Source organism: Dreissena polymorpha, chromosome 5 (assembly GCF_020536995.1).
Source record: "Dreissena polymorpha isolate Duluth1 chromosome 5, UMN_Dpol_1.0, whole genome shotgun sequence".
Lineage (NCBI taxonomy): Eukaryota > Metazoa > Mollusca > Bivalvia > Myida > Dreissenidae > Dreissena > Dreissena polymorpha.
In genome coordinates this window covers 123798454-123822394 of record NC_068359.1, presented here as the reverse complement: position 1 = coordinate 123822394, position 23941 = coordinate 123798454, and the positions used below count along the sequence as shown (strand labels likewise).

Genomic DNA, 23941 nt, shown 5'->3' with positions numbered 1-23941 from the left:
CAAATTAATATATGTTTTATAAGTTTTGAAATATCATTTTTTAAAGTCTTACTATAAAAAAGAATACGGCTAATGTATTGTTTTGTTGTGTGGTATTGTCAGTATTTAGTCTTCCGACCACGTTTACTCTGATACTAATAACTAATTTGTATTTTTATAAAGAGGAAATTATATATATGATGATACATTTATTAGTACTAAATATGATATATTTGCACTATTGTTTAAGAATTGTAATGTTTATTTCGGATTTTTTCTCGTTTAATTGACTAAACAAAAGCCCTTTATACATGTTTTACGTGACTGTAACCAGTGTTTTTGCCAACCAGTCAGTGCGCATGCGCGGAAAATCCCGAATGTAAACAATAACAATTAACTCGTCTATAAGTGTTAACAAGGTTTTATTAAGCCAGATAAGGAACATTCGTCCCACACCCTGGTGGCCATGTTTTTCCACAAACAATAAGCATTTTCAACTCAGCCAAGCTATCATTAGAACAGATTATCTGACCAAGTTGCATACAGATTTGACGATAAAAGTAGTTCTTGAATGCTCTGAGCTTTTATGAGTACATACGTACAGCTCAGAGGGGTTAAAAGCTGGGAGTTGGATTATTGAAACTATCCATAAATGCGACTTCTAGAGTGTAAACAAGGTTTTTGTTTAGTTTAAACCTATTTATTTAAGCTTGATTGCATCGAAAGCCTCAGGTTTATTGCAACTCTCTCAAGTCCTTTTCCTAGAACTAGAACCAGTCCTTGGTGTCTTTGGGGGAACGCTCCCCTTGTGGGGATGGAACCTGTGACCCCGTGATGGCTAGGCGCGGTCACATATCCATTTTCCCATGGCAAACTCTTTAAAACAAGGTTTAACTATAGACATCAAGAGAAATGCCATGTTTTTCAATGGAACAGAACCATTTTCAAACTCATCCAAGATATCATTAGGTTCTAACTAAGTTTCATGATGGTTGGACAATAAATGGGACTTCTAGAGTGTTAACCACTTTTTACTGTAGCCATATTAGGAAAACTGCCCCGCCCCCTTGCGGCCATGGTTTTCAATCAACCAGAACCATTTTTGCACTCATCCAAGATAATTTTGGGACACATGTTCTAAATAAGTTTCATGAAGATTGGGCTAAAAATGTGACTTCCAGAGTGTTAACAAGGTTTTACTAAAGCCATATAAGGAAACAAGCCATGCCACTGGAGGCTATTTTTTACAACAGTTTGGATCCATTTATAAACTCATCAAAGACATCATTAGAACAATTGTTCTTACACAGTTTCATGAAGATTGGACAATAAATGAGACTTCTAGAGTGTTTACAAGGTTTTACTCTGGCCATATAAGGAAAACTGTCCCGCACCCTGGAGGCTATGTTTTTTAAAAAACTGAGCCATTTTCAAACTCGTCCAAGATATTATTGGGACAGATGTTCTGACCAAGTTTCATAAGGATTGGACAATAAATGTGGCCTTTTGAGTTTTAACAAGATAAATGGTGACAACGGACAAAAGGCGATCACAATAGCTCACAACGAGCTTAAAATATTTAGGGAATCCAATGAAGCTTAAATAATGAAAGAAGAATTAAATAAGAGTTCCCCGGGTGAAGACATATGTCCCCCAAACAGGGCTTTGAACTAGTGACCCCAATTTCATTAGGCGTCATCTACTATCCAAGGCCAATGTTGACGAGTTATTGATCGGATACAATTTTCACACTTATTGTGACAGTGACCTTTGACATAGTGACCCCAAATTGAAAATGGGTCATATAATGTCCAAGGCCAATGCACATGGGAAGTATCAAGCCAACCAGTCAATTAGTTGAGGTTATTGATCAGAAACGCTTTTCACACTTGTGACCTGTGACCTAGTGACCCCAATTTCAATAGGGGTCATCTACTGTCCAAGGCAAATGCACATATTAAGTATCAATTCAATCTGTCAATGCATGATGAGGTATTGATAGGAAATGATCTACCGACAGACCGATCGACATCCAACAAATAATATACCCCCTCTTCTTCAAAGGGGGCATAAAAAGGTGTGGATTATACATGTATTTGATAAGAATCTTTTCCCTTTGTTTTTTTTTCTTGTGCAAAGCATGGCTATAAGTGAACAAAAATGCCATCAGCTTTACTATATGAATAAGTAAATTGAGATTTCTGTTCTTCAATAAATAAATAAAACTTTGAAGGCCAAGATGACAAGATCACAATTTTGGATAACAAGAGCACCGCTTAACTAGTGCCATGCTCGGCTACGAGTGCTTGTCAGATTTTTTTTTTAGTTTTTAGAGGTCACAATGACCTTGACCTTTGACCTAGTGACCCCAAAATGGGTGTAGCATGTAGAACTCATCAAGGAGCATCTACATATGAAATTTCAAAGTTGTAGGTGGAAGCACTATGATTTTAGAGCCAATGTTAAAGTTTTATATTAGAGGTCACAGTGACCTTGACCTTTGACCAAAAGATGAGTGTGGCGTGTAGAACTCATCAAGGTGCATCTACATATGAAGTTTCAAAGTTGTAGGTCGAATCACTTTGATTTTAGAGCCAATGTTAAGGTTTTAGCGCGATGCGGATGGCGGACGACACTACGAGCTGGCTATGACAATATCTCGGGTTTTCTCCGAAAACGCCGAGTTAAAAATGACACTTCGTGGGCATTTGGCACAAACAGTGACAGCTCTAGTTCTTAATGGTTTCATCAATATGACACTGTTATTTAAAAAAATAATTATAGGAGTGAATATGAATTGTTTTAATGAATATATTATAGGAAAATACTGTGATGCCCCTTTGAGTTAAAAAAAGACTTGTGAATCTCTTATAATTTTTATGATTTGCTCCACACAAAATCTAAGAATAAAAACCAATGACTGGCAATAACTCTAAATATATGGGCCGAGCTCTGTGAAAACAGGATTTAATGCATGTGCATAAAGTGTCATCCCAGATTATCAGGGACAACACTTTCCACTTTTATGATATTTTCTGTTTAAAGAAAGTCTCTTATTAGCAAAAATCTAGTTTAGGTGGACGGTATTGTCCCTGATTAGCCTGTGCAGACTGCACAGGCTAATCTGGGATGACACTTTACACACATGCAGTATGCCCATTTTCCTCAGAACACAACTCATATATGAAAGCAAAGAGTTATGGTGACTGTGAGCTTCATATCCCTTCAATGAGCTATACATACTAATTAAGTCTTATTTACTTTTAACATATGCTATAGGAAAAAAAAATCAAACAAACAAATCCAAAATTTAACAAATAAAAATAAAATTAATTCTAAATCTATGGGAGCAGGTGATATGTGTTGTGCAGTATTGCTTTTGTTTGTGGGAGAGATCAAGAGTTTTAAGGAAAGGGCTTCAATGAATTTCTTCATTTCATAAAAAAACCTACATAATAACTATTCCTTTAACACTTACACATGCATGACTGAATAACAAAGTCTATGTTAGGTGTCTATTTGTACATGTATTTCCTTAGAATAAATGATTCTCATACTCTCTGTAGGAAGCTAGTTTTCCATCTAAAATACCAATTTAAAATATGGTGTTCACATTTTTATTGTTATACTATGCCCATTTCTGTATAGTCTGCATGGGGTCCCTTTTAATAAAACTAATTTACTACAGCTACCCCGTAAAGAATATATATGTTTTATGTAGCAGTTTATTGCTATTACAATAAATGAAAATAAGACTTAACAAGGTGATGGTCAAATAAAACAACATTCACATATATATCATATATATACAGAACGCATACATCGCAAATAGTAAGTTACTGTAACATACATTAAACATTGCTTTTCTTAAATGTGTTACTTAGCAAGTGCATTATTTTAAAATATTTTCTTAAAACAAATCATAATATTTGAACCTACTACACATTTATCTTCTTAGCAATAGATAATAGGAAAACTAATTGGTGCAAAGATCATTAAGAGATCATAAATTTACTAACACATGAATGCATTGCTCTGTTGTTTGAAACTGTTTTTCAAATACCATTACAATAAGACCAATTAAATGCTTAAATAGGTCGTATGCTATACGCGTCTAGTGTAGCTGCAGACCAGCCTGTATGTTTGGGAAGTTAGGTCTACCCTTTCCATTAATAAGAGCATGAAACCTACTTTATAATCGACAGCGATACACATGCTGGTATGGGGCTATACTGGATGAATTTGTCATAAGAACCTTTTTCGCATGATGTGATTTTTAAGAAAAATAATCCATAAACTTTTCAAAAATAATCTTATCTGCCAAGTGGTTTCTGACAAGATGTTTTTAATTTTTGTCTTATTAATTAATACTTTCATATCCAACATAAAGCCAGTAAAGACACACAAACATGATAATTTCACCAATGGTTTAGTGTTTTTATATAAACAAGAAACAAAATTGTCACAAAACCAGGTTTTCAATGTGAAAAAAAGGCTGATATAGAGAGACAACTAAAACTGAACTGATTGTTTACAATTAACCCCCTTAGTTTCAAAATAAATCTATTTTTAGTTGTGGCGACCTTGACCTTGGAGATATTGACGTTATTCTTTCGTGTGACACACCGTCCCATGATGGTGAACAAATGTGCCAAATGATTTTAAAATCTCACAATGAATGACATAGTTATGGCCGGACAAGCTCATTTATGGCCATTTTTTACCTTTGAACTCAAAGTGTGACCTTGACCTTGGAGATATCGATGTAATTCTTTCGTGCGACACACCATCTAATGATGGTGAACAAATGTGCCAAATGATTTTAAAATCTGAAAATGAACGACAAAGTTATTGCCCGCCCGCAGACATTCGCCAATCTAATAACCATTTTTTTACTTCGGAAAACATGGTTAACAAAACACATAGCAAATTACCTTAGTATTTACCCACATTAGAAAATGATATTGAGTGAAACATTAAGAATCTGTATGGTGCATAATTATGCATGACTTGTTCAAGTACAAAAAAAACTTGTTTAAGTTGAGCAAAAAGACAAATTATAATTGACTGACATGAAAACACACAAGCTTTTTTTCTTATAAAATCACAACATGATAAAGCAAATTTTGTAACAAGAGCACCGCATAACGGGGGCCAAGCTCGGCTGCAGGTGCAGTTTGAAATAAATGAAAGCTTGTCAGAATAATTTTTTTTAGAGGTCACAGTGACCTTGAAATTTGACCTAGTGACCCCAAAATAGGTGTGGTGAGTAGAACTCATCAATGTGCATATACATATGAAATTTCAGAGTTGTAGGTGGAAGCACTTTGATTTTAAAGCCAATGTTAAGGTTTGAGCACGGCGGATGGCAGACAGCGAGCCGGCTATGAAAATACCTCGGGTTTTCTTCAAAAACAGCCAAGTTAATAATCAATAGTTTAATCAGTTATTAAAAAGGGCAACTGGATTACTATAAAGTCATGTCACAGAATAGATATGGATTATAGGGACCTTTTCACGTCTTGGTAAATTGACAAAATTAAAAAAGGTCAGATTCGCAAATTTTCGTTTTAGTTATGATATTTGTGAGGAAATAGTAATACTGAACATTAACCATGCTCTAAAATGTCCATTATTGACCATTTAAAAACATGAAAATTATAAAGCGTTGCATCGCAAAATGATTGAATAATTTGGAAAGTTCCATTGTTGTAGTTATATTTTGTGAAACTTTGAGGATTGCTAATATAAAGTAAAAAATACGTCCCCTCATAGCATGAGCACAGATGGCCGAGTGGTCTAAGTGGAAGACTTTTTTACTCCAGGACTCCAGGGATCAGTGGTTCAAGAACAGTGGAGGGTTACTTTTTTAATTGTATTCTTGATTTTTACTGAAGATTTTTAGGTCCAATTATAAATTTATCAATATAAAGAATTTTATGACAAACTTCAATACACGCCAAAATCTGTGAAAAGGCTCCTTTAATGAATACATAACATGTAAAAAAAATACATAAACTGGCCAGACCCTTAACTCAGAACAAATGGAAGGCAAAAAGAGACACAAATAAGTTTTGGATAAAATGATATCACATTATATATAAAGGATATTTGTTGGATTTTTTTTTCTATGATCACGAGTGAATTAAAATCGATAATCCACCGAATCCAACAAATTTTCTTTTTATTTTATGCTTTTTTTCACAGTTTATATATATTGTTAAAGAGTTTAACTAAAGATTTTCGCTGTGATAATGACATCATTTCGTCAAAAAATGACGTCATTTCACAGTAAACAATGAAAATTATTGATGATTTTAACTGATAATTTTCAATGATAATTTTCACTGTTTAAAACAGTGAAATTATCAGTTTTAATTCACTGATATTTCTCTATAAACCACCGGAAAGCATAAAATAAAATCCTATTATTCGTTTAAAAGTGAACTAAATTATATACAAAAGTGCAACAAATAAGGCGTGATAGCTATGTTATAGCTTACAACACAAAAGATTTACATTTGAATAAGAACAAGAGATGTGTTTGTCAGAAACACAATGCCCCCTACTACGCCGCTTTGATTTATTAATTTTTTCCATCATTTGGCAGGTACAGATAATTATCTCCCTTTGAAGCTTATTACTTCCCTTGAACTTGTTTTTTTTTAACCTTGACCTTTCAGCAATCAAAATGTGCAGCTCCATGAGATACACATGCTTGCCGAATATCAAGTTGCTATCTGAAGCGACATAGAAGTTATGAGCATTTTTCAAAACCTAAACCCAAAGTGTGACAGAAAGACGGACGGAGAGACTGACAGTCCGATCACTACCGTTATATGCCCTCCTTTGGGGGCATAAAAACATAGTAAAACTGGATGTCTCTTTTTTCAACTTTTAAACTGATACGTTTACGATGGAATTATAACATACAATGTAATATGTTTCTTTTTTTTAGAATGCAAACATATATTTTTGAAATCTGAATGAAACCAAAATCATATGGAAAGGGCAAATATTAAAGTATAAACTTGATAACAAATAGAATTATCATCAACAAGCTTTGAACATTTTCAAATTTCAAAACACATACAAGTCATTGTCATGTGTGACTTTCAAACAAATGCATGATATTTTCTTTGGTTTCAATTCAATTTTATTATAATTAATTTACCAATATCAACAACTAGTGTGACCATTTACATATGACATAATGTACACGATGTTAACAGGCATTCCAAACAAGAAGAACATCATCTATTACACTTGTTGTAAAATACACTAAAAATCTTCAACAATCTACAGATCAAATGAGCCTGGTTCTGGGAAAACAGGACTTAATGCATACATGTTAAGTATTATCCCAGATTAGCCTGTGCAGTCTTAACATTTCTACCTTTATTAGTAATTATAACATTACCTACGCTCCAGGCGTGAAATAATGTTATGCTCATTTTTGTTTATTACACGGGTGTTATTACACTAGTTAAATAACTGTGAAATGACATCTTTTTTTTTGGACGAAATGACGTCATTATTCCAGCGAATTTCTTCAGTTAACTCTTTTACAATGTGAATAAACGGTTAAAAGAGCATAAAATAAAAAAGCCTCGTTTTTAATCATTAATTAGAGGACTTGTTTAATAAATTCAATACAACGCGACCACTCATGCAAGATCCTATATATAATTAATGCATTTATAACAAAGTTGGACTTGAATTCACCAAATGTTAAGTAATATCCCAGATTAGCCTGTGCAGTTTTAACAGTTCTACCTTTATTTATAATAAATAATTAATGAATTTATAATTAAGTTGGACTTGAATTTTCCTAAGTTTTAAGTCTTAATTATAGGCTAAAGAAAAGAATCCAAATATAATTTTACCGATAATTTGTATCATAAAACGATCACATTCAATATAAAGAGAACTACACAAATATCACTTTTCATTCACTTAACACGATTTGATATCTCTAGAAAATCAATTTTTAAATTTGGGAAATATAAGTCTGAGTCTGTATTTTATACTTAAAACGTTTGTGATTACAGGCCCACTTGGTTGGATTTCTTAAAGGCATTAAACTTTCGTTCATTTCCTAAAAAAATTAGTTAAAGCAAGTATACAAGTTTATGAACTCACTGTAGCAAAAACTTTTCAAAAAAGATAACATGTAGATGATATGAAAAACCAAAATAGCAGTTCTGAAGAAATTTGAAAATCAAGGAAATAAGTGTTTTGTATAATTGTAAATAATTTAAACTCATTCCAGTATGAACAATATGTACTATTTGGAAATCACCACTATTCTATGCAGATGTGTTTATAAAACACATATAAACTATTTTGTGGTTCTACACCAACACAAGTCAACTTGTTGGTATCAGCCTTTACTAGGTCATAGAAGAAAATATTAGCTTGGATGACACTTTACACACATGCATGAAGCCCTGATTGTCGAGAGCTCGACAGCTCATATGTTAACTCTAATGCACATTTACAGACACACATAAAAGAATGGGAAATCACTTTAAAATACCAGTACAAAAGAGTATCCAATTCTAACATTACCGAAAGAATTGATTTTTAAACAAAGCTATAGCTACATGTATCACAACTCTTAAAATAAATGCAAAAAGAGTATCCAACAGCAAATGTACAAGTGTGTATAAATCTCTTAAAAGCTATCAGCCATTATATGGCTACCAGCTGACAAAGTCAGCTTGCCCTTACTTACTTTCTGCTCACCTAGATTTTCATGTTTGCAGCTGTCAAACCTCTCAAGACATTTTTCCCAAAAAATTGCAGAAATCAAGCTGTTTTCAACACTGTGCATTACAATAAAAGGTGCAAATGCAAATATTAACCCCATGCAAACACATATTGCCTGGTTACAGTTACAAACAAATCTAATTACGCATTATACAGTAATATAAGTTTACACAGTGTCTTCATGTCGGTACCAGGCAAGTACCTGTTAGAAAATCAAAGCACTTACTGATCTCAAGTAGGGGTTGTCTGATCTGGCAAGTATTTTGACATCATACTTGCAGGGAACCAAATTTTAGTCATTATTTTGAGCAAGTCAGTAGCATTTTACAGCCCTGATGAATGGAATAATTAATGCCTTAAATGCTTCTTGTAACACAATTCAACTACGAACAGTATCAGATTCAATAATTCCAATAGAATTTATGCCCTAATTTTTTGTATCTTCATGTGTATCACAATTCAGCAGCTGAGCCCCTGTTTTCTAGTGCTTCAATCAGTCGCTGACTCCCGGAATCCTCCTCTATACGGTTTTGAAGATTCTCAAAGGGGTCAATAATTGTTGATCTGGAAGTGTAATATACATGTACACTATACATCACAGAATTTAAAAAAAAAAGGAAAAGATATAGTGCTTATCTGCACTCATATCCATTTCTGCAGCAACATTATCACAATTATTATAACAGTTAAATAAATGTTGGCAAATTTGTTACAAATTATCCATACTTATTGACCAGCAGTTAAAATCAGTTCCCACTTCTTAAATGATGAAACCAAGTTTACCAATGAAAACTAGAGCTTTGTGACGTGACGAATACCCCCAGATGCCGCAATGACACAGAATATTTTGCATGTTGTCTTCACAAAAAACAGCGGACGCCATGCTCAATGTTTAAAACGCACTAAGTGACCCTGTCACCTAGTGGCCCATGTTAAAACTTGACCTACACATCATCTAGATACAACTTCTGACCAAGTGTGGTGAAGATCGGATGAAAACTACTTGAATTAGAGAGCGGACACAATGCTGAATGTGTAAAACGTACTAACGGACCCAGTGTCCTAGTTTTTGATCTGGCATGGCCCATGTTCAAACTTTGCCTTAAGATCATCTAGATAAAACTTCAGACCAAGTTTGGTGAAGATTGGATGAAAACTACTTGAATAAGAGAGCAGACACAATGCTGAATGTTAAAGGCCCGGCATGGCCCATCTTCAAACTTGGCATAGAGATCATCTAGATAAAACTTCTGACCAAGTTTGGTGAAAATATTGGATAAAAACTTCTTGAATTAGAGAGCAGACAACATGCTGAATGTTTAAAAAGCACTAAGTGACTCTGTGACCTAGTTTTTGACCCCTAATGACCCATATTCAAACTTGACCTAGACATCATTTAGATACAACTTCTGACCAAGTTTGGTGAAGATCGGATGAAAACTTCTTGAATTAGAGAGCGGACACCATGCTAAATGTTTAAAACGCACTAAGTGACCCTGTGACCTAGTTTTTGACCTGCCATGACCTATGTTCGAAATTGGCCTAGACATCATCTAGATACAACTTCTAACCATGTTTGGTGAAGCTCTGGAAAAACTACTTAAATTAGAGAGCGGACCCCCTGCTCAATGTTTAAAACTCACTAATTGACCCCTTGACCTAGTTTTTGACCCGGTATGGCCCATATTTGAACTTGACCTAGACATCATCTAGATACAACATCTGACCACGTTTGGTGAAGATCGGATTGAAACAAACTTGAATTAGAGAGCGGACACTTAATACGGACCTACCTACCGACAGACTGACCGACCGACAGACAGACAAGCTCACTCCTATATAACCCCCTAAACTTCGTTTGTGGGGTATAACCAGTCTTAACATTATTAAATTAATCAAAGTATAAATTTAACACACATTCTGTAAATTTTACAGGCCATATTATGCTAAAGTTTCATATTTATAGAATGTCCAAGGCTCTGAGTTATACTGGTGTTTTGACTTGACTATACTATAAATAGTCTATATATTATTGAAAATTAGTAAAGGATTTAGATTTTCCTAGCTTTTAATAAAAGCAAATCTGATATATAAACAAGTGTGCCAGAGGCTCAAACGTCTCTCACCCAAGACAGAAAGGAACTGAACTGTTCTTTCGTCTTTTGCAATGTTTCGCAGCCTAGATATATAGAAAAATTATTTTGAGTAAGTGTGGCTTCTAGACAGATCCAGAGCTTTTCATTTAATTAAGATGCCATATAACTCAGTTGTTGACGCAAAGAAGATATTATATTGGACAAATGATCTCACCAAATTTCATGAAGACTGGTAAAATAAATGTGGACTCGAGAGTGTTCACAAGGTAAATGTTGCTGACAGAAATTGAAAGACAGACAAAAGTCCACCTTGCACATGTGAGTTAAAATAAAACAATTAGCTTTTCAACAAACAAGGCTAATACCTTTGCACTACTGTGTCAACCATGGTCAAGGGCAAAGAACTCAGAAATGTGGGGATCACTTGAGATTAACAAAATATCTTGCACATCTACACTCTTCATTATAATGACATACTGTAAATTTCAATTAAATCACTGGAGAAATGTAAAAGAAATTGGCTCCACAAACCGTTGACACTATGTGCAGACAAACTGACCAACCAATAATCTGACCAACACGGTGACTCAAATATAGCCCCTTCCTTTGGGGTAAAATAAAGCTTGAGAAAACATAGAAAACTTATAAATGTTTACCCAAGGTATGTCCGAATCCTCTCCAGTCGTCTCCGTCTTCTGATTTTCCGTACCACATAAAAAGTTGTGATTAAGATGATCAGGAGACCAAGAAGAGAAAACACAATTCCAAGCACAGAGTCTCTTGTCCCCAGTAACGTGTCTTCATGAAATACCATCACTGGACTTAGTGTTGAGCTTGGGATTATATCGTCAGGACAGCTGGTATTGGTACCTGTATAATTAAATGCTTTGTTTAGGGCAAAAACTGAATGGAGAAATAAAAGGGTGCGATCTTCTCCTTTTTGATTACCCCTTCAGCCCTTCTGGAGTACTTAACACAGCCAGCTGTTATTGCTATTGGTATCTGAACAATTAAACTGTAATGCTTTGTAAGCAGAATCTGATTTCAATAGCATTTTCAAATACCTATCCCTTAACCATTTACCGATTATATACGTATCTTTGAAACATTTGTAGTCCCCCAGAAAGTTCAATTTAATTAAAAACATTTCTTCCCAGATTAAAGTTTTAAAGGCATTATTTTCAACCCTTATATACTGATGAGCAGTAAACAGCATAAAACCTGAACAGACTGTGAGTTACTTGCAGGCTGTTCTGGTTTATGCTGTTTTTCACATAGCCATTTTCACTTTGCCTCTGAGTGGGATAAGGTTAATTAAGATCATGAAAATTTGCCAAATTGATTGTTAGCATATGCAAAGTTTATTTAAAGGCTTCTAAATTTTCTTAGGAGAAAATTCATTTTATGAAAATATTTGCAAACAAACATGCTTTCACTTATGCTGGTAATAAAATCAAATTCCTTCTTTACAGCAATGTAAGTCTGCTCATAAAGCATATCAATGTATTTTGTTTAATTCAAACCTCTTACCATCTACATGACAGGCTTTTAGCATACAATTTATTCAACAGCTTAATTATTTTTTATGATTGATCATGGACAAAAAATACAGACGCCAAGTTTTCAGTGCAATGTGACAATGTGAATGTACTATCCTAAAAATTATCAACAAAATCCAACAAAATGTGCAAGTTATTGTAGTTTATGTATTAAACAAGAGATGTGTTTGTCAGAAACACAATGCCCCCTAATGCGCTGCTTAGATTTTTTTTTACCTTTGACCTTAAAGAATGACCTTGACCTTTCACCACTCAAAATGTGCAGCTCCATGAGATACACATGCATGCCAAATATCAAGTTGCTATCATCAATAGTGCAAAAGTAATGACCAAGGTTATGTTTTTTGACAGACAGATACAATGACAGACAGACAGGCCAAAAACAATATACCCCAGATCATTCGATCCGGGGGCATACAAATTACAATGTCCTGCAATATGTAAACAGATATATGACAAAAAATTAAATGAAATCCAAACAAGGGCTGTTTGTAAAACATGCATGCCCCCCATATGGGCTGTCAGTTGTAGTGTTAGCCATTGTGTGAATATGTTTTTTGTCACTGTGACCTTGACCTTTGACCTAGTGACCTGAAAATCAATAGGGGTCATCTGCCAGTCATGATCAATGTACCTATAAAGTTTCATGATCCTAGGCTTAAGCATTCTTGAATTATCATCCGGAAACCATTTTACTATTTTATTGTGACCTGAAAATTCATAGGGGTCATCTGCCATTCATGATCAATGTACCTATGAAGTTTTATGATCCTAGGCCTAAGCTTCTTGAGTTATCATCCGGAAACCATCTGGTGGACGGACCGACAGACATAAAAAACTTTAACCAAGGTTAAAGTTTTGGGACAGAATGACAGACAGACAGGACAAAAACAACTAGTGACCTGAAAATCAACAGGGGTCATCTGCCAGTCATTATAAATGTACCTATGAAGTTTCATGATCCTAGGCGTAAGCATTCTTGAGTTATCATACGGAAACCATTTTACTGTTTTGAGTCACTGTGACCTTGACCTATGACCTTGTGACCTGAAAATCAATAGGGGTCATTTGCCAGTCATGATTAATGAACCTATAAAGTTTCATGATCCTAGGCGTAAGCATTCTTGAGTTATCATCCGGAAACCATTTTACTATTTCGAGTCACTGTGACCTTGACCTTTGACCAAGTGACCTGAAAATCATTAAGGGTCATCTGCGAGTCATGATCAATGTACCTATGAAGTTTCATGATCCTAGGCCTTAGCATTCTTGAGTTATCATCCGGAAACCATTTTACTATTTTGAGTCACTGTGACCTTGACCTTTGACCTAGTGACCTGAAAATAAATAGGGGTCATCTGCCAGTCATGATCAATGTACCTATGAAATTTCATGATCCTAGGCCTACACGTTCTTGAGTTATCATCCGGAAACCATCTGGTGGACGGACCGACCGACCGACATGTGCAAAACAATATACCCCCTCTTCTTCGAAGGGGGGCAAAATTAGTACTACAATACTTATGCATGCTGAGCAGCTAACCTTCAGTAAAAAAGAATACTTCATTTGATTGTATAGCTCCGCATTTCAAATGAATACTGTAATTACTCTCCGCAGACAGTCCATCTAGTCTGATTTCTCCATCAGCGTTAAGGTGTGAGTACTCGACCTTGCGAAGACCACCATCTGATGAGCCAAGCTCTCGATATTTTGCCGTACAGTTCCAACATCGATATTCACAACTTTCCGCAGTCTTTGAGTCAAATATTGAATAGCTGAGTGTAACCTTACTACTGCAAATGCTTGTCAGTTTTACTTCTATTACATTTGCTACGATACAATTGTAGGAATAGGCTGAAAAATAAGAAGTAGAGTAATATTAAGGTTTCTCTATAAATATTGAAATACTGGAACAAACATGTGTAAAACCGTATAATTGTAGTTAAATTGTCAATAAATACCAAATAATTTATATTATTTATTACACAGGAAGTTCTTTTTGTTGGCACCGTACAAAATAACTTGCAAGACTGATGTGTCACAAAAGAGGTCATATCTGCTTTTTAAATGTTATGTCACAACCTAAAGATTAAAACTATGCAAGACTCAGGGGCAGATCCAGGATTTTTGGTTAGGGGGGGCGTGATATTTAAAGATTTGCATGGGGTGAAGCCCCCCGGAAGCTCCACAATTTAGTGATTTTGAAGGCTTTGACAACCACTTCTCGAGCATATCACACCTTTTGTATTTTCATCAAAGTACCTTCTTATAATGCCAAAAAGTGCATTGTTTATACGTTTAAATGCAGCGAAAAGAGAATTAATGTGCAAAAAGAGGGATACATCAGAACCGCAAAGTTCGACTTGAAAAACCGGGCAACAGAGAGTCTTAAGTTAAAACATAGCGATTGTTTGTGAGTAGTGGGAAATGTTGTGTACGAAAATGAAGAAAAATGAGTTTAAATAGGTGGTTAAGATCTAGTTAAGTGTTAAACATCAAACAAATTGACTTTACTTTGACGATTTTAGGGGAAGGGGCGTACGCCGCGTCCGCCCCCCTTGAAACTGCTTATAAGACTTAACTGTAAATAATAATAACACAAATTAAATCCTTCATGGTATTCATATATTGTTTGTAAAAATCTGCAAATAAGACTTCAGAAAAAGAGGGCCTGAAAGGCCCAAAGTCGCTCATAAATGTGGCCTCTAGAGTGTTAACAAGGTTTTACAATAGCCATATAAGGAAAAATGCCCCACCTCCTGGCGGCCATGTTTTCCAAGCAAAGGTTACCATTTTTGAACTCATCCAAGATATCATTGGGACAAATCTTCTGAGCAAGTTTCATGAAGATCGGAAAATAAATGCGGCCTCTAGAGTGTTAACAAGGTTTTACTATAGCCATAGAGAGTTAACAAGGCAAATGTTGATGTCGCACAACGCACAACGGACTTCAGTCAAAAGGCGATCACAAAAGCTCACCATGAGCACGTTGTGCTCAGGTGAGCTAAAAATACAATAACAAAATGTACATGACATTTTGAAGATATGACTATAGATCAGGGCTCAACATTAACCGAAAAACCAACTTGCCCTACCGGGCAAGTACTTAGAAAATCTACTTGCCCTGAATGTAAAGCCGCTTGCCCAAACATGAAATATCACATTAACTGTAAACCTCATATTTTTTAATAAAGATCAAAATGATACACCACAAAACCTTTTTTATTTTCGAACATTTAACAAAATGATTACTGCAATTAAAGGCTAATGAAAGTCTAAATTACATGCATTTTGTTCTTTTTTGCACTTGGCCGGGCGGACAACTAGATTATAAAATAACTTGCCCAGACCCAACTTTTACTTGCAGGGGCAAAAGGACAACCTTTAATGTTGAGCCCTGTAGATGTTACTTAACAATCAACACACTTCAATACAACACACAGTCTGGAACATCATGGTGTCTTATAAAATGTTTCTATAGGAATGGGTCTACATTAATTTAGAGTCAGCTTAATATATAATTAACAAAGTTAAGGGTTTTATTGGGCATGCTCAAGCCATTTTAAATCCCCGGATTTACATGCATACCTCCCCATTGGTGCAAACAAATACCATGTGTTATTAAAAGTCAATGGCACATGGTACCTTTTTGCACCAAATGGGGCGAATTATAAGACTATATACCGAAACATTATTTTTGGTCACCAACAATTTAAACAAAATTTAATATCAAGAAGATTTAGTTATATACAGCAAATGTAATAATTTGGAAAAGAGGTAATGAAACACAAATATTTTGAAACGCCCGCAAAAAACTAGGTTATTTGGCCCTAAATGAGTCGGACTGGTTAACAATACAATTCTATACTAACAAGCTCTTCAATCTCAGCTGATCAGGCTTTTAGAATAATATCTTTAAATCTATTTTGTTAAATAAGTACTTGGTTTCTGGCTTATTTTCATTGAAAAATAGTTGATTATCAGTACCCATTTAATTGCCCATGAGTGGAACACATTCAATCTTAACACTGACACATATTTGTCTCAAGCATTGATTAGATTATCAATTCCCTACATGTACAGTAGACTCTGCCAATACCGGACTCTCTGAATACCGGAACTCTCCCGATTCCGGACGGTCGGGCCAGTCCCGTATTTTCTCCTTCTATTTCTTTGTTAAAAAATGTTGAATAAACCGAACTCTCTGAAAACCGGAAACCGGACGGGTATCTCCGTAAATTTGGTCATTTTCAACGTAAAATACATTGAGTATACAGGACGGTCTAAATTCTCAAGATGCCCGAGGCGTGAACATAACAATACCTAGTCAGCACAGCGAGTGCGGTGTCACACATTTTGCTCACGCAATTATCGATAATCGGATTAAACATACCATAAAGATGTCAAGTCGTTACCGCGCTATGGGAGTCCGATTAAGTAATGTAAAACAAACTGTGAATGTCTATAATAGACGTGCGGTAACACCAAAAAGTGATTGACTCGATCGTTTTATTAATTATTTATTATCGCCTATGATAAACAATTTAATTAAAAAATTAATGCATGTCGTTGCGACTATCACTTTCTTGTGAGTTTCTTGGGTATTTTAAAAGATCTTATAGCCATGTTTTTAACGCTGAAATGGTTGTTTGTTTGTTTGTCAGATAAACTGTTAGAAATATGACTGTTAAATATCCATCCCTCCGTATGCAAATTCATTCATTGCCGTTTACTAATTTCGAACGCATCTTAAATGTCGCAGCCTCTAGCTAAACGCAGACGCGTAGAGCTTACGTTAGAGGATAAGATAAAGCTCATCACAGAATCAACTTCTCAACCAAAACAGACACCCTCCTTAACATTGCAGAAAATAAGATCGTAAAGGAGAAATGTGCTTTCAAGCAGAGAGTGATCTTGGACTTTTTTGTGAAACCGTAAACTTCAAGAATTCAAGTTTTGAGATTATGAATATCTTAAAAAAATAATTATGACGCTGTTTTTTGCTTGTGTGTATGTTTTATGAAATGTGGTACATGTATGTATTGAATAATAAATCATGTATCTACAACAATCTTATTTGTGTCGTCACTCGCCTATATGACAAATGCCACGTACGTACATGTATAAAGCACCACGCTCACTTTGGGGTTAATCAAACTAGTTGGTATGGAATTTTTTTTGCCTTTGATTGATTTAAAACATATTTTTTAAGAATGCAATTAACATCATCAGTACCTGCGTACAGTTATCACATGGTACATGTAAATGTATATGGTTTGTTTTATTTTTATGTGATTCTGTACACAATGCATACCATGTATATTTCGGCAATATGAAAACTCTTGGTAAACCGGAACTCTCTGAAAACCGGACGATCAGGCCGGTCCCGAGACCGTCCGGTTTACAGAGAGTCTACTGTATTACAATTCAAATAAAATGCCACTTCTAGTGTCTATTGAAACTTTACAACAACTGAACCATTGGGAGCACTGCTGGTGACACAGAAAAGTATGCAAATATAAAGATTTAAACATTATGTTAATACTGAATACTGTTGTTTGTGAGCTAACGGATTCTTCATTCAGTAAGTGGTGTTAATTGGAAAGAATATTTGGTTATTTCTCATCTATATGCGTCTGCCAGAAGGTAAACTCGTGCTTGTCAGAAAGGCTTATTAAGTTAAACACATATTTTACCGTGAAATCTATAAAAACAGAACAAACCACTGAATATAGACTTCGATAATTACAGAATAAGGTAATCTGTTCAATATTCAGCCTTTAGTGAATGCTGTGTAGTGTAAAAACCATCCAAAATGCTGATGATTTAAAGATGATGGATAACTGCGATTTCTGAATTTCATACTGTCACCAGCAAGAAGTTATCAATACTGTTTTCATCTTGAGAACTTATTTGATAACATTTTATTTAGATTTTTTTTCTATCTTGAGTACCAAGGGTAAACTTTTTGTTATAAAGTTTCAAATCATGTAAAACAAAAATTATCTTTAAAATCTTCAGCGCTAAAAATGTCTGACTCAAAGGAAAATGAACTCAGGGAGTTTACCCTACTGTCTAGAAAATATTCGCTAACAAGTAGGGTCAACTTTAAACTATTATTCTCTGGTGACGGCATATCGATCAGTTAAGAAAACGAGACACACAATTACTGAATTAATAAAAACAATGCATCAATAAATCATTCAAAGATTAATTTAATTCCTGTTAAATCAATATCAGTTCTTTTACAGTGTGTTAAGCCAAAGACCTATAGATAACACAGATTGGAAACTCTTTGCGATAGCGATAGGCGATACTATCTAACGGCGGACGTGGGTCACGTGACATCGATTTTGGAGATGCCGGTGTACCTGTAAATTCTTCCCTGTTCCAGCTTCTGTCGGCCATTTTGTTTTAAAGCAATCAATTATAGGCAAAGTCGGTCGCCACAAACAGACATATTGAATATTTTTTTGTGTAAATAAAAATAAGTTTTTATTTTCTTTGTTGATAATTCTTCAGGTTTTGGTAGTTATTATTCTTATGTATTATTAATTTATCGGAATTTGAACATTGTTGAACATCTGAAAAGAGAACAATGGATTTGTTCATTTTCGATAAAAAAATTGAAAGGCCCAAACGATTTTTTTCAAAAACTTCTTCATTTCTCATCACAGATTGATTAAGTAAGATGGTTATGCTAGGTGAGATGTTAATCTAGGTATGATTTATAAAAAGTAGACGAAAATAAGGCATTTTCAAGGATTTTGCCTTTGTACAATTTTATACTGTTATTTCATTCAATCATTTTCACACCTGTCGCCAAAGTGGTTTGTTTCTTTAAAAAAAAAATTCTATTTCTCATCCCAAATCGTTGAAGTATAATTTTTATGCTAGGAGAGATGTTAATCTAAGTATAAATTACAAAAACGTAGAAGAAAATGTTCAATTTAAAGGATTTGGCCTTATACAATGTTGGTACAATTTTAAGCTCTTTTCCTATGTTGTACACGATTGCTGTCAAACGTGTTTTTGTTCTTTTTGATAAACTTTTTCATTTTTCATCCCAAATAGATAAAGTCAGATTTTTATGCTTGGTGATATGTTCATCTAGGTTTGAATTAAACAAACTGGAGGAAAATGTTCATTTTAAAGGATTTTGGCCTTGTACAAAGTTGGTACAATTTTTAGCTCTTATACCAAATTGTACACACCTGTCGTCAAACATGCTTTGGTTCATTGTGAATACCTTTGTCATTTTTCACACAAACATAACATCTCCTTCAGTTCGCTAATTGATCCGACAATAAACACGCGCGTGAAATGTTGTGTTTTTTTTCTTTTCGCGAAATCCTAGTCCATGACACTTAGAGCTTTTATTAATTACCAATAAAAAAAACTTGGTTACAAACAAAACTTTAATAACCTATAACTCATGAATAAGATCTAAATAAAAAATAGAGAATACAAAAATTGAAAAAATCCACAGAATCAATATTGAAATAAGACTAACTGAAACCGTTTTTGGATTGAACGATCATAGCATTTATTATACTGTAATGTTGTTTTTATCAGAGACCTAGATCTATGTGTCCACATATATCTATCCGTTTTGAAATAATATTATTTTATAAGGTTTTAAATGTTTGAATTAAAAATGTATACAAGAAAATTTTATCAGCAAAAGCCTTTCAAATAAATTATTCAACGGCATTCTCGCAGCGATGTTACTCATGTTTCTATGAAACTTTATTTTATAATAATTAGATCATTATTGACCAAGTTACAGCCGCCTTTCAATAGCGCCGTAACATTTTCGCATAACTTTGCTCGATAATCGTAGCCGTTGCTACTGGACACGTCGCTGTCTTATCGCAATCGTGATACATCGGCTATCTTCGGACTCCTCCGATTGATTTATGGAATAAATCGTCTGCTGATCCAAAATGTTCTTATCAGTTTCTCGACCACGTGACCCCGCCGCGAGATAGCCCGATAAGGCGCGAAGTTTCCAATCTGTGTATTCTATAGGTCTTTGGTTAAACCAGGCAAAGCCTATAGTTCCATACACACCTGCAATAACATTTACTACTTTATACATGGTGACCTCGTTATCGAGATGTCACACCAGAAATGGAGAATACTTTATTGAAATAGGCATTAGGCCAACTAAACTTAAAATATGATTCCATTAACCTATTTTATATAAACAAAAACAGTACATTTGCATAACTTAAATTTACAGTTTGACAAGTTTCTGTTTTATCTGTCAGTCTTCGTTTGAGCACTTGGGTAAATAAAATTGCTCAACCTTCGATATTTGTTCAAATACATCTCAGTTAATATATGTTACTATTTATTTTTATTACAAAACACGTCATTGTTTTGTATGTTATGGTTTATAAGTAGGTTTATCAAATGTGTTATAAGTAACTTATTTGTGAAAAAAAGGTAAAACTATTTTAATAAATACATGAACAAATGTTTCATTTTCTATTGAGAAACTATTTATAAATCATAAGGGCTGATATTATGAGACACATTTTACATGATAGAGATTACTACGATGAGCTAAGTCTAGTCGGTTATTTGTCAAAACATTGTCCATTGTAATGCAGTTTTCATTGTTATGTCCAAGAAAGCACATTTAACTATAGATTCACTTTTAAAATATGTGGGGTGTTGAATTTGTTCACTTAAATTTGTTTGACATATTGATTAAGAGGGCCCATACTACGGATACACGTCACATGCTACTTTAAGCGTTAGCCACATAACAATTTATATTAACCAAAGACCTATAGATAACACAGATTGGAAACTGTACTCTTCGCGATAGCGATATGCGATAATATCTAACAGCGGACGCGGGTCACGTGACATTGATTTTGGAGATGCCGGTGTACCTGTAGATTCTTCCCTGTTCCAGCTACTGTCGGCCATTTTGTTATAAAGCAATCAATTATTCTTCGTAATTAGTCGTTAATATTTGTTGTCGTATGGTATTCTGAGCATGATCTGGTAGTTTATATTATATTGATATTGTTATTAACAATCTTAATGTGTCAATTAGTGTTTTTAGTGCTCGGTTGTCAGTTTGCAGAGCAATGAATGTCTGAAAGCGCAACGTTACGAACTTCGCGTAGTGAGCAAAGTCGGTCGCCGAAAAAAGACATATTGAATATTTTGTGTGTGAATAAATATAAGTATTTATTTTCTGTGTTGATAATTCTTTAGGTTTTGGTATTTATTATTCTAATTAATTATTAATTTATCGGAATTTGAAAGAGAACACTGGATTCGTTCATTTTCGATAATTTTTGAAAAATTGAAAGGCCCGAAGCATTTTTGTTAAACATCTTCATTAAGCATCACATATTGATAACGTAAGATTTTTATGCTAGGTGAGATGTTAATCTATGTATGATTTATAAAAAGTAGACGAAAATGAGGTTTATTAAAGGATTTTGCCTTTGTACAATTTGTACTATTTTATACTGTTATTCCATTCAATCATTTTTCACACCTGTCGCCAAAGTGGTTTGTTTCTTTTCGACAAACTTTCTATTTCTCATCCCATATCGTTGAAGTAAGATTTGTATGCTAGGCAAGAAGTTAATCTAAGTATAGATTTAAACAAACCAGAAGAAAATAATCAATTTAAAGTATTTGGCCTTATACAATGTTGGTACAATTTTAAACTCTTTTCTTCTGTTGTACAAGATTGGTGTGTTTTTGTTCTTTTTGATAAACTTTTTCATTTTTCATCCCAAATAGATTAAGTCAGATTTTTATGCTTGGTGATATGTTAATCTAGGTATGAATAAACTAAACTGGAGGAAAATGTTCATTTTAAAGGATTTTGGCCTTGTACAAAGATAGTACAATTTTAAGCTCTTTTTACCCTATTATACACACATGTCATCAAAGGTGCTTTGGTTCATTGTGAAAAACTTCGTCATTATTCACCTCAAATCGAAGAAATAAGATTTTTATTCTGGGTAATATGTTTATCTTGGTATGAATAAAAAACAAGATGAAAGTACAATGTATGGGTTTGAATTCTCATTTAATATCTTTTATTAGTATTACCGGTTTTCCTGTCAATGTTTAACATGCAAGTTAATATACAAACATATTTTAACAGATAGCTGTGAGATTACTATTTAAACACAAACAAAACCTGTGAGATGACTATAATTCGCCGGCCTCTGCCACTGATCACACAATTAAAATCAATCAACAACGCAAACTGATAATTGAAGTTAGGATCCCTTCTTTTAATTAATTCTCAAGAATAAAGAAAAAACACTCAAAGCATCTTCTTCAGTTCGCTAATTGATCCGACAATTAACACGCGCGTGAAATGTTTTTTTTTCTTTTTGCGAAATCCTAGCCCACGATACTGAAAGCTTAATTTAATTACCAAAAGAAAAAAAAACTGGATTACAAACAAAACTTTAATAACCTATAACTCATGAATAAGATCTAAATAAAAAGAGAATTAAACAATTGAAAAAAATCTACACAATCAATATTGGAATAAGTCTAACTGAAACCGTTTTTGGATCGAACGATCGTAGCATTTATTATACTGTAATGTTGTTTTAATCAGAGACCTATCTCTATGTGTCCACATATATCTATCCGTTTTGTAATAATAATAATTTAAACGGTTTTAACTGTTTGAAATACCAATTTATACAAGAATAATTAATCAGCAAAAGCCTTTCAAATAAACTATTCAACAGCATTCTCGCAGCGATTTGAAAGTTCTTAGCGCTATTTCTTCAACGATCGCGGCATTATAAATTCTTATTGTAGGTAAATAAAATCGAGATTTTATAAAAAATAAACATAATTACTCATGTTTCTATGAAACTTTATTTTATAAAAATCGGATCATTATTGACCAAGTTACAACCGCCTTTCATAGCGCCGTAACATTTTCGCATATCTTTGCTCGATAATCGTAGCCGTTGCTACTGACGCGTCGCTATCTTATCGCAATCGTGATACACCGGCTATCTCCGGACTACTCCGATTGATTCATGGAATAAATCGTCTGCTGATCCTCAGTGTACTTATCGGTTTCTCGACCACGTGACCCCGCCGAGAGATAGCCCGATAAGGCGCGAAGTTTCCAATCTGTGTATTCTATAGGTCTTTGTATTAACCATGCAATTTATTGAAAGTATTGAACATCATTAAATATCCTTACCAAACACAAAAAGTTGTATAAAGGACGCCACCTTCATTGTATAACATGCTTTGAAATCTGTTTATACTTTAATTATCTTATCTTGTATTTCTTCACAAAAGAAGACATAATTTTTCTTCAAGTAACAAAAACCAGGTGTCAAAATACAATAAAAAGATTCACAGTAAGGAACAAACTTCTATAAGTTTACTATCATACTAATGTTAACCTGTAACAATGACATATAAAATATATATGGATAATTAGTTTGCAAACGAATAGAACATAATATTTTTGTAAACACGGAAGTAAACTGATTCTTACAAACATTTTT

At 34.1% G+C, this 23941-nt stretch overlaps 1 long non-coding RNA gene across 1 annotated transcript; it reads right to left on the bottom strand.

Annotated features, from left to right (window-relative positions):
* Positions 1 to 384: 384 nt before the first annotated feature.
* Positions 385 to 23918, bottom strand: LOC127880814 (uncharacterized). The gene is made up of 4 exons (XR_008049746.1): positions 23629 to 23918; positions 13950 to 14261; positions 11504 to 11717; positions 385 to 9315 (listed from the first exon to the last, which is right to left on the bottom strand). It is a non-coding gene; the product is annotated as an uncharacterized LOC127880814 (long non-coding RNA).
* Between the last annotated feature and the right edge of the window lie 23 nt (positions 23919 to 23941).